Source organism: Arachis ipaensis, chromosome B05 (genome assembly GCF_000816755.2).
Source record: "Arachis ipaensis cultivar K30076 chromosome B05, Araip1.1, whole genome shotgun sequence".
In the NCBI taxonomy this organism is placed as follows: domain Eukaryota; kingdom Viridiplantae; phylum Streptophyta; class Magnoliopsida; order Fabales; family Fabaceae; genus Arachis; species Arachis ipaensis.
Genome location: NC_029789.2, coordinates 68296143 through 68307155, shown reverse-complemented (window position 1 = coordinate 68307155; position 11013 = coordinate 68296143). Strand labels below are relative to the sequence as shown.

The window sequence follows — 11013 nt, the reverse complement described above, 5'->3', positions numbered from 1 at the left end:
GGATTCTCATGAATGCCGCCATCAATCTAGCTTATACCACGAAGATTCTGATTAAGAGATCCAAGAGATAATCATCCAATATAAGGTGGAACGGAAGTGGTTGTCAGGCACGCGTTCGTATGGGAATGATGATGATTGTCACGTTCATCATATTCATATTGAAATGCGAATGAATATCTTAGAAGCGGAATAAGTTGAATTGAATAGAGAAACAGTAGTACTTTTCATTAATTCGTGAGGAACAGCAGAGCTCCACACCTTAATCTATGGTGTGTAGAAACTCTACCGTTGAAAATACATAAGTGATAAGGTCCAGGCATGGCCGAATGGCCAGCCCCCAAACGTGATCAATATGATCCTAAGATGAACTAAAAATCATAAGATGATCCGAAGATGTAAATACAATAGTAAAAAGTCCTATTTATACTAAACTAGTTACTAGGGTTTATAGAAGTAAGTAATTGATGCATAAATCCACTTCCGGGGCCCACTTGGTGTGTGCTTGGGCTGAGCTTGAATGTTACACGTGCAGAGGCTCTTTCTGGAGTTGAATGCCAGGTTGTAACGTGTTTCTGGCGTTCAACTCTGGTTCGTGACGTGTTTCTGGCGTTTAACTCCAGACTGCAGCGTAGAACTGGCGTTCAACGCCCATTTTCATCATCTAAACTCGGCCAAAGTATGGACTATTATATATTGCTGGAAAGCCCTGGATGTCTACTTTCTAACGCAATTGGAAGCGCGCCATTTTGAGTTCTGTATCTCTAGAAAATCTACTTTGAGTGCAGGGAGGTCAGAATCCAACAGCATCAGCAGTCCTTCTTCAACCTCTGAATCTGATTTTTGCTCAGGTCCCTCAATTTCAGCCAGAAAATACCTGAAATCATAGAAAAACACACAAACTCATAGTAAAGTCCAGAAATGTGAATTTAACATAAAAACTAATAAAAACATCCCTAAAAGTAACTAGATCCTACTAAAAACATACTAAAAACAATGCCAAAAAGCGTATAAATTATCCGCTCATCAGCAACTCAACCAAGCGTATAACAGTCATCAATCATGAAAATTATCAACAAGAGATCAAAATTGCAAAAGATATATATTAACACAATGATTTAATTACAAGAAAGAGTATCAAAAATGTAGCTATAAAGAGTAGTAATTAGGAGATACTTACAATGGAGGCTAGCACAAATGCAAGATCAAAAATGGAAATGGTACTTGAAATGTAAAACCCTAATATAAACCCTAACAGTGTTGAGAGAAAACTAAGAGAGAAAACTAAACAAATCACTACAAGAAAAAAGGCCTATCGGCATACTTTTTTCTTGCCACGCTTTTAAAGCATACCCAAAAGTGGTCAATGGCCACGCTTTTGCAAGGGTGGCCACTGATTTGTGATTTGGCCATGTTTTTTTTTCACGCTTAAAAAACGTGGCCATAGAAGAAAACTGGCACACTTTTACGTGGGTGGCTACCAATTTGTATTTTGGCCACGGTTTTTTTTGCCACGCTTTTAAAGAGAGAAACCAGCACACTTTAAAAGCGTGGCTAATTTGTCTTCTAACGGTGACATTTATAAAGCGTGCCGATATGCTGTGCGTACCAAAATTTAATTTCCCACCCCTTCTTTTCACACTTAACATTTTTGCTAAGTTAACTAAGTGATCACAGCACATATATTACTACATACACACTTCACTTTTAATTTATTCCCAAATTCACTTTTAACCTAAGATAACCATCGCGATGAAGCAAGCAGCCGTCGTACCCATCAGCAAGCCGTCGCACCAAGTTCATCACTGCAGATCGATCGCCGTCGCACCACCCAGCTCGATCGCCATCGCACCAATGTTCATCTAACCGTCACACCCAGCCCTTCATCTAACCGTCACACCCAGCCCTCTCTCTGTCACACCCAACCCTCGCACCATCAACGGTCTCTCGCAAACGGTCGAAAACCCTCGCAAACCCAACCCTCTATGTCTGTCTTTGTCTCAATGGTCTCTCCCTCAATCGGTCTCTCGGCGTGCCCAGGCATCGGTGTGGCCTCCTACTCGCAAACCCTCGCAAACCCAACCCTCTGTCTCTGTTTCAGTGGTCTCTTCCTTAATCGGCACCATAAACACACTGCTAAGTCTTTTTACACAAACCAGAAAACAAGTCATGAAAGAATAAAAAAATCAAGGTTGTGAACGAAATTGGTAAAACTGTGTCTGAAAATGTTTTCAGGATCCTCATATTCATGTTATACATACCAAGGTAACGAGATCTTTAGAAAGATTCTGAGGAATTGAAGAAGAAAAAGGTAAAGAAGCACAGTCCAAACTTTGATTTTCTTTCTTTTCATTTTGTATGTTCTCATTCTATTTTGGGTTAAACCTATTCAATTGTGTTAATGAAGGTTCCCTCTGTTGTTAAACGTTTCGTATGCTTCAACACTGAAACCAATCATAACGGTGTTTTGTTCTTCATGGGGCATGTGTAGCCACCAAATGGCAGAACAATGAAATAGACGAAGGGAACAAGGGTATGAAATTCTTGTTTCAGAAGAAAAAGAAGAAAAAAAAAGTAAAAGATCTTGAAACTGTTGTTCTTGCACCAATGTTATTGCTCCTTGTGTCTTTGTTTCCTTCTTTGTTTAATATTTTAAGTTCTGTTTGGGCTCCCCTTGCCTTGTTCTGATAATTATTATTTAGTTAGTTAAATCCATGTTTTAATTTTGCAGAATCTAACCCTGGAGCACTATACAAACTACAAAGCCTCAGATCTTGAAACTGTTGTTCTTGCACTTGTAGATTTGCAGCTCAACACCAAAGCCAGTTCCCTGAATGCTATATGTGAAAAGTATAAACAACATAAGGTAAAAATTTCGTGTTTACTATCTTCAATTAAATAACGTATAAAGTTATAAAATAATTTATATAAAGATTTGTATAATATCTTTAGCAAAATTTAACACATAAATGATCTGTGTAACAAAATACTAAAACATTGAGGCTAATTTTCGTAATTAAAATTTGTTTGGTATGGAAGTGTTTGATTGAATAATCTATATGAACTAATTTGGGTATTCTTATTTAATAACTAAATTGGTGAATTAATCGACATATAAATGCTTATAATATTAGAGTTCGTTATGGCTATTATAGTCCATGAAAATGAGTATTATACAGCGCATTGTGCTCAACCCTCACCTTAAACACTACAAGGTAAGTATTTTTTTGTCTGTTTCCCTGTTCTTGTGATAAGGGCCATTATTTTGGAAACTTAAGTATTGATGCTGTGTTGTGTGCCTTTGTTTCTCTGTTCCTGTGATAAGGGCCATGAATGAATCTGATTCGTTTTTGTATGTTTAGTAAATTCACCTGGTACCTAGTACAATGACTGAGATTATGGGACTTGCAAAGGTGGGAAATTCTACATTGTTATGTGCCATTTTAGGTCTTAAAACAACTTCCTTTGTCCTTGCTCAATAATAAATATATTTGTATGATTTAAGCTAAATTGGAAATTATGAATTTTTTTTCTTTCGGGTAATTTGCATCCTTCTACCAAGACCTCTGGTGAAGAGTTTGTGAAGGGAACAAAATCACACTTGTCTTACAGATTGTATGTTTTTTCACTGGCTGTGATTTCTGTTTAACATTCAAATTGAGGTTAATCTGCTTAGTTATAATAAATTTATGCTCAAATAGATTTGTATTAACTTTTCAAACATATGAACCAGTGTTATGGTTTTGTGTACCGAAACCAATGCCTGCTATGTGGAGCAAATTGATGGCATTCCTAAGTTACAAGGTGGTGTCTCCTCTTCTGGAAAAATGGTTAGTAAGAGTAGCATTCTTTCTTCATTACTTTTATGATAATTGATTTATCTTCTTAATAGATCCTCCTAATTGTTTCTCTTAATCTGAGGCAAAATACTCTTTCATTCAATACCTCTTGACAAGATTGAGTAAGGTTTAGATGTTGCTTTCCAATTTAAATTTCCTTCTTTTTCCAATTAAAATCTCCTTATTAGCCGTATGTAGCCCGCAAACATAATTTGTAACTGTGTCTTCTCCTCCCAGTTTGATGATGGCTTGGTTTCGACATTCCATCGGCATCATACTCTGAATCATAGGTGAGTATACTTTTCCTTGAGAATTGAATTTTATGCCTAGTTAGGATCCTAGTTCTGATTGAGTGTGCGAGAAGATAATCTAAGTAGTTGGCCTAGTAGCATAGTTCATAGATATGTAACAGCAGGTGGTTTATAATTCTTTTTTGTTTTCCTTATCTTTTTAGTCATCTAGTTTTTATTTATTTTTTATTATAAATAATTAGCACTGGATTTTCAAGATATATTTCAAACCCTAAGCACCAGCTCGGGTTATTCTCCTCATCTGCTCTCTTAAACTTCCTTCGATTACACAACACACCAACCTAGATCTATTCTTATCTTCTCAAATTTCAGATCCAAGGTTTCCATATAATGCTATTCATTTTTTAATTTCAGATCCAAGGTTTGCTTGCTGCGTTATTGGCTATTGATTATTCAGTGGATTCAATTTGTTGATGTGCAAAAGAAGGCAGCGGCAGCGGCTAAGAGAGGAGGCAAGGTGGCTGCTTTGTTGAAATAATTATGTAGGTGTGAAACATGAAGCATTCATGCTTGGAGCTTCCAAGGGCAAGCACACAAACAAAGGATTTGATATTTTCATTACGACTTCACCAATACTAGATCTGAATGAGAAGCTTATTGTGTTGGGGCGAGTCGTCAAGGGAAATTAAGGATGTTCAGGTGACTAAATTTGCTTTTCGTTGTTATGTCTGTGTCCTTTTTGTTCATCCTTATCCTTTCCCATTTAGTTAAGGTTTTCTACACATATTATCATGTCTAAGAAGTTAATGATTATCATTTTTATCGCTAAATTTAATCAAATAATTAACTTCAAATGTGTTGTTTACTACATATATTTGTTTTAAAATTTCATTTCATTACCATTTGAATAGATAAGTTCATATTCTGACTTGATGCTGTATTTTGGAAGGAAATTACATCAAAGCAATTTCAATATTAGTTATTTCACTTATAATCTTTCTTATTTATGAGAAATAATGATTTAATGTCAGCAACCTGTGTAAAATCTACCATGGGTTTCATTATTAAGCTTCATATTCAATGTTACATTACCCGGTGCTAGGAAATTGAAAAAAGTGGATATAGATGAACATTACAAACCTAAAGTCTCTATTTGGGGTTTTTTTCATATTTTAGCTGCCATATTTACTCTCTACTGTATTAGTCACTAACCAAATTTATGCTTTGCATCTACTGTTGATTTAGTTTCTCTATATTTTTTGGCAATCTTTTCGCACTATGTCAGAATCATTTAGATGCATATTGGAAGCGGAAAACAGTTAATTATTCTCTATATGTTTAGTTTCTCTATACACTACTAACTTTTAATTTGTAGAATATTCTCTCTGTTACAAATATACATCTCAGCCTCTACTGTTGATTTAGTTTCTCTATATTTTTTGGCAATCTTTTTGCACTGTGTCAGAATCATTTAGATGCATATTGGAAGCGGAAAACTGTTAATTATTCTCTATATGTTTAGTTTCTCTATACACTACTAACTTTTAATTTGTAGAATATTCTCTCTATTACAAATATACATCTCAGCCTCATTGTTTTCTTTGCTGAATTCACTTTTCCTTAATTATTAAACTATTGATCCCTATCATTTTTCACTGTAATTAAAAGTCACAAGACCAAACCATAAGAAGTTAAATGCAAAAATTAACACAAACACAAGAACTTTAAAATTACTAACTGTCATTTGTTACAAGATTTTAGTCAATATGCATGTAACATTCAATTGTACCACTGAATGAGTAGTATGAGTGTATCATATGCTAATTTTCTATGTTGGACACCAGACAAGCATGCCAATGAAATAACTGTTGTAGGCCTATCTTCATATATAAATTTATGTGTATTACTTTCTTGTCCAACGTTAGTAGAATAGTAAAAATAAGTTGTTCTTAACTATTGAAACTACTTGTTTTATTATTTAATGTAGGTTCAAGCTGGGGCCAAGGGTACTGAGAGCATGAACTGGGATGCAATGGTTATGCAGATGTATAAATCAATATATTCATAAACTATATATATTTGCATTGCATGATATATTTGTAATGAATCTTACTCTTACCAAAAGATTTAGTTAGTTCATATATATAGAATTAAACAAAAAGCATTGCATCATTGCATCATTGGTATGTATCCAGAATAATCAGTTGTCTAAATATATTGTTTTTATTTTTTTCAAATTTTCTAAAATAATACCACATCTTTTTTTAAAGTTCACCCATAATTTTTTTTAAATTTGATGAGGATATAGCCACCCTACAAGTACGCTTTTGAAGCGTATCCAAACCCAAACCAACGGGCACACTTTAAAAGCATGGTTATATGTTCACTTTTTGGTACACTTTTCAAGCGTACCTATAGGTTAAGACCTACAGCCAAGCTTTTTAAGCGTGGCAAGAGATGAAAGTGTGCCAACATTAAAAGCGTGTCGATAGATCTACAAAAGCGTACGGCTGGCAGATATGACCCTTTCAAAAACGTGCCGATAGCTCAAAAAGCGTGGCGAAAAGTTATCGGTACCTTTTTTTGTACTTTTTGGCACGCTTTAAAAGCGTGGCAGAAAGCTTATTTTCTTGTAGTGAATGCCTCCTACTACTATATAAAAACTACCCTAATGATATGCTATCCTCTACAATGTTTTCCCCTTTCATTATGAGCTTCTAGTATCAGAATTGGGCCTCCAAGCCCTCAACAATGCGAGTCACGTGCGTTTTTAATGAAGGCATGCGTGGGTACTTGTGCGTACGCACAGATGTGTGCGCACGCACATTCGGCCAAAATCTCAGGTTGTACATACGCACAAGGGGTTGTTCGTACGCACACTTTGCGATGCTTTAGATGATCGTGCGACACGCAAGATGCCGCGTGTGCACGCTTTGCTCTGCTTTAGTGCCTGTGCATACGCACAAAGGCTTGTGCACACGCACACATCACTTTGCTCTTCTCCTTTGTTTCTTCATACTTCCTCCTCCTTGCATGCTCCTCTTCCATTCTCACTAAGCCATTCCTACCTTATACATCTAAAATCACTCACAAACAACATCAAGGTATCGAATGGAAGGCACATGGAATAAAATTGACTAAATTAGGCACAAAAGAGCATGTTTTCATAATCAAGCACAATTTAGGAGGAAAGCTCAAAAGTATACTATTTAATGGGATAAATGTAGGTTTATATGATGAAATCCACTAAATTTCAACCAAAAATCATCATCAAATCTGGATTCATCAGTTATCCTGTAGATCTTAGTCAGACGGATAGAAAAGTTAATTGATTGTTTAAATGCATAAAATTGGGATAAGATGGAATTACTATGTTTGATTATAACCAGTGATAAGAAGATGCTTATGGCTTGGAGATGCTTTGTTCTTCTGGATTAATTCCGGTCTTACTGCCTTCTTCAACTGTGAATGATTTCTTCTATGGCAGGCTGTATGTGATTAACGTCTTTTTTAAGAGATTGCTAATACTCCTCCAGATCTGAACCCCAGGGTTAGTGCGGATCCAGTCTGATTGAAGGTGAAGCTCCTGCAGTTCATTCTCTTTGGTGATCCTACTCAAAATGCCACAGACAAGGTCGAATCTTTCGGATAAGAGGATGTTGCGCCTTGGTTCTACCTCTACCAGAAAGACTCTAATCTCCCCATACCTCGGCTGAACTGATGTTTCGAGAAGTCCCCAACAAAATCGTGGATTAGCCATCTAAGAGATGTATAATCAAGCTAGTGGTTCATCATTGTTCGATGAAAGACTCACTCTGAACCCATGTAGAATTATTCTACTAGAATGAGATAACCTTGTGCCAGTTTAACACATTCATATTGATGAAGAATGAAGATCCATCTTAGAATAGAGAATCGAACACGAATTGAAATAGAATCATAGTACTTTATTAATCCACAAAACTCAGCAGCGCTCCTCCCCCCCTCAACCTAGGAGGTTTAGAAACTCATACTGATAGAAAATACAATAATAGAATTCAAAAATATGCTGGAAGAGCTCGTGTGTTTATGTGATCTTCTCTCTTAAATACTAAACTAATGACTAAGGATTACATAAAAAGGGTAAAACAGTCTTTTAATGCTAAAATCCACTTCTGAGGCCCACTTGGCGAGTGTTTGGGCTGAGCTTGATTGAGATCCACCTGCTAGGAGGCCTCTAGGGTGTTGAATGCTGGCTAGGGGGTCCTTCTTGGGCGTTGGAACGCTGGCTACTCCCTTGTAGGCATTGGACGCAAGAACAGAGCAGAAGGCTGGTGTTGAACGCCAGTTTTGGGCCTTCAATTCTGAAAAGCCCTGGATGTTAGCTTTTCATAGCCGTTGAGAATGCTCCATTTGGACTTCTGTAGCTCTAGAAAAGCTTATTCGAGTGCAAGGAGGTCAGATCCGGACAGCATCTGCAGTGCTTTCTCTGCCTCTGAATTAGACTTTTGTTCCAACTCCTCAATTTCAGTCAGAAATAACCTAAAATTGCATATAAACATATAAATTCAAAGTAGAATCCAAAAATGTGAATTTTGCACTAAAACCTATGAAAACTTAATAAAACTTAAACAAAAGATACTAAAAACTATATGAAAATGATGCCAAAAAGTGTATAAAATATCCGCTCATCAATAGGCATGTGGTATAATGGAAGGTTGATTTTCAGGCACCGAGAGTACCTATGTGAGGAAACCAACAAATTAGAAACTTTCCTACGCACTCAACTGCTGGGAATGGAAAAGGCCAAGACAGAACACTAGTAAGCAACCTCACCAGAGTCAGGAGGGCCCGACATGTAGGCAATATGGAAGGGATCACACTGGTAGACCTTGTTATTTTGGAATGAGGGTCTGCTACAACTGTGGTGAACCGGGGCATATAGCAAGCAGTTGTCCAGAAAAATCGGTACAAGGAGTAGCTAAATTGCAACAGCTAGGAAGAGTATTTACAATGACTGCTGGTGCACGAAATTGTGATCATCAATGGCGCCAACAACTTGGTACGCACAATTGTAATCTCAACTCTTTGTCACAACTCCGCACAACTAACCAGCAAGTGCACTGGGTCATCCAAGTAATAAACCTTACATGAGTAAGGGTCGATCCCACGGAGATTGTCAGCTTGAAGCAAGCTATGGTCATCTTGTAAATCTAAGTCAGGCAAATTCAAATGGTTATGGAGAATTGATAATTGAAAGATAAATAAAACATAAAATAAGATAGAGATACTTATGTAATTCATTAGTGAGAATTTCAGATAAGCGTATGAAGATGCTTTGTTCCTCCTGAACTTCTGCTTTCCTATTGTCCTCATCCAATCATTCATACTCCCTTCCACGGTAAGCTTTATGTTGGGTTTCACCGTTGTCAATGGCTACCTCTCGTCCTCTTAGTGAAAATGGTCCAAATGCGCTGTCACCGCACGGCTAATCATCTGTCGGTTCTCGATCATGTTGGAATAGGATCCATTGATCCTTTTGCGTCTGTCACTACACCCAACACTCGTGAGTTTGAAGCTCGTCACAGTCATCCCTTCCCAGATCCTATTCAGAATACCACAGACAAGGTTTAGACTTTCCGGATCTCAAGAATGCTGCCAATTGATTCTCGCCTATACCACGAAGACTCTGATCTCATGGAATGGAAGGCTCGATTGTCAGGTGAGGCAACCATGCATCATGAACCAGGAGGCTAAGAGATACACACTCAATCGAAGGTAGAACGGAGGTGGTTGTCAGGCACGCGTTCATAGGTGAGAATGATGATGAGTGTCACGGATCATCACATTCATCAGGTTGAATTGCGAGTGAATATCTTGGAATAAGAATAAGCTTGAATTGAATAGAAAAACAATAGTACTTTGCATTAATTCATGAAGAACAGCAGAGCTCCACACCTTAATCTATGGTGTATAGAAACTCCACCGTTGAAAATACAAAAATGATAATAGTGTTCATTGACTTCGGCCCCAGAGGGGAAACCAGAATGACCAAGTTTAAAGTATCCAAAGTATATAGCAAAAGGTCCTATTTATAGGAAACTAGTAGCCTAGGGTTACAAAATCAAGTAATTAATGCAGAAATCTTCTTCCGGGCCCACTTGGTGTGTGCTTGGGCTGAGCATTAAAGCTTTCACATGTAGAGACTTTTCTTGGAGTTAAACGCCAGCTTTTGTGCTAGTTTGGGCGTTTAACTCCAGCTTTTCTGCCAGTTCTGGCATTTTGACGCTAGAATTTTTATGCTGACTTGGAACGCCAGTTTGGGTCATCAAATCTCGGGCAAAGTATAAACTATTATATATTGCTGGAAAGCCCAAGATGTCTACTTTCCAAGGCAATTGAGAGCGCACCAATTGGGCGTTTGTAGCTCTAGAAAATCCGCTTCGAGTAAACGGAGGTCAGAATCCAACAGCATCTGCAGTCCTTTTTCAGCCTCTGAATCAGATTTTTGCTCAGGTCCCTCAATTTCAGCCAGAAAATACCTAAAATCACAGAAAAATACACAAACTCATAGTAAAGTCTAGAAATATGATTTTTATTTAAAAACTAATAAAAATATAATAAAAACTAACTAAAACATACTAAAAACATACTAAAAACAATGCCAAAAAGCGTATAAATTATCCGCTCATCACAACACCAAACTTAAATTGTTGCTTGTCCCCAAGCAACTGAAAATCAAATAGGATAAAAAAAAAGAGAGTATACTATAAATTTCAAAATATCAATGAAACTTAGCTCCAATTAGATGAGCGGGACTAGTAGCTTTTTGCCTCTGAACAGTTTTGGCATCTCACTTTATCCTTTGAAGTTCAGAATGATTGGCATCTATGGGAACTCAGAATTCAGATAGTGTTATTGATTCTCCTAGTTCAATATGTTGATTC

The 11013-nt window shown here is 37.0% G+C and overlaps 1 long non-coding RNA gene across 2 annotated transcripts; it reads left to right on the top strand.

Moving 5' to 3' along the window:
- LOC107641891 lies at window positions 1667-6324 on the top strand. Of its 2 annotated transcripts, none has more exons than XR_002363085.1 (7): window positions 1667-2308; window positions 2405-2571; window positions 2729-2863; window positions 3731-3827; window positions 4074-4126; window positions 4502-4786; window positions 6075-6324. It is a non-coding gene; the product is annotated as an uncharacterized LOC107641891 (long non-coding RNA). The 2 variants fall into 2 exon arrangements; XR_002363084.1 differs by having other exon boundaries at window positions 1674-2308; window positions 2405-2530.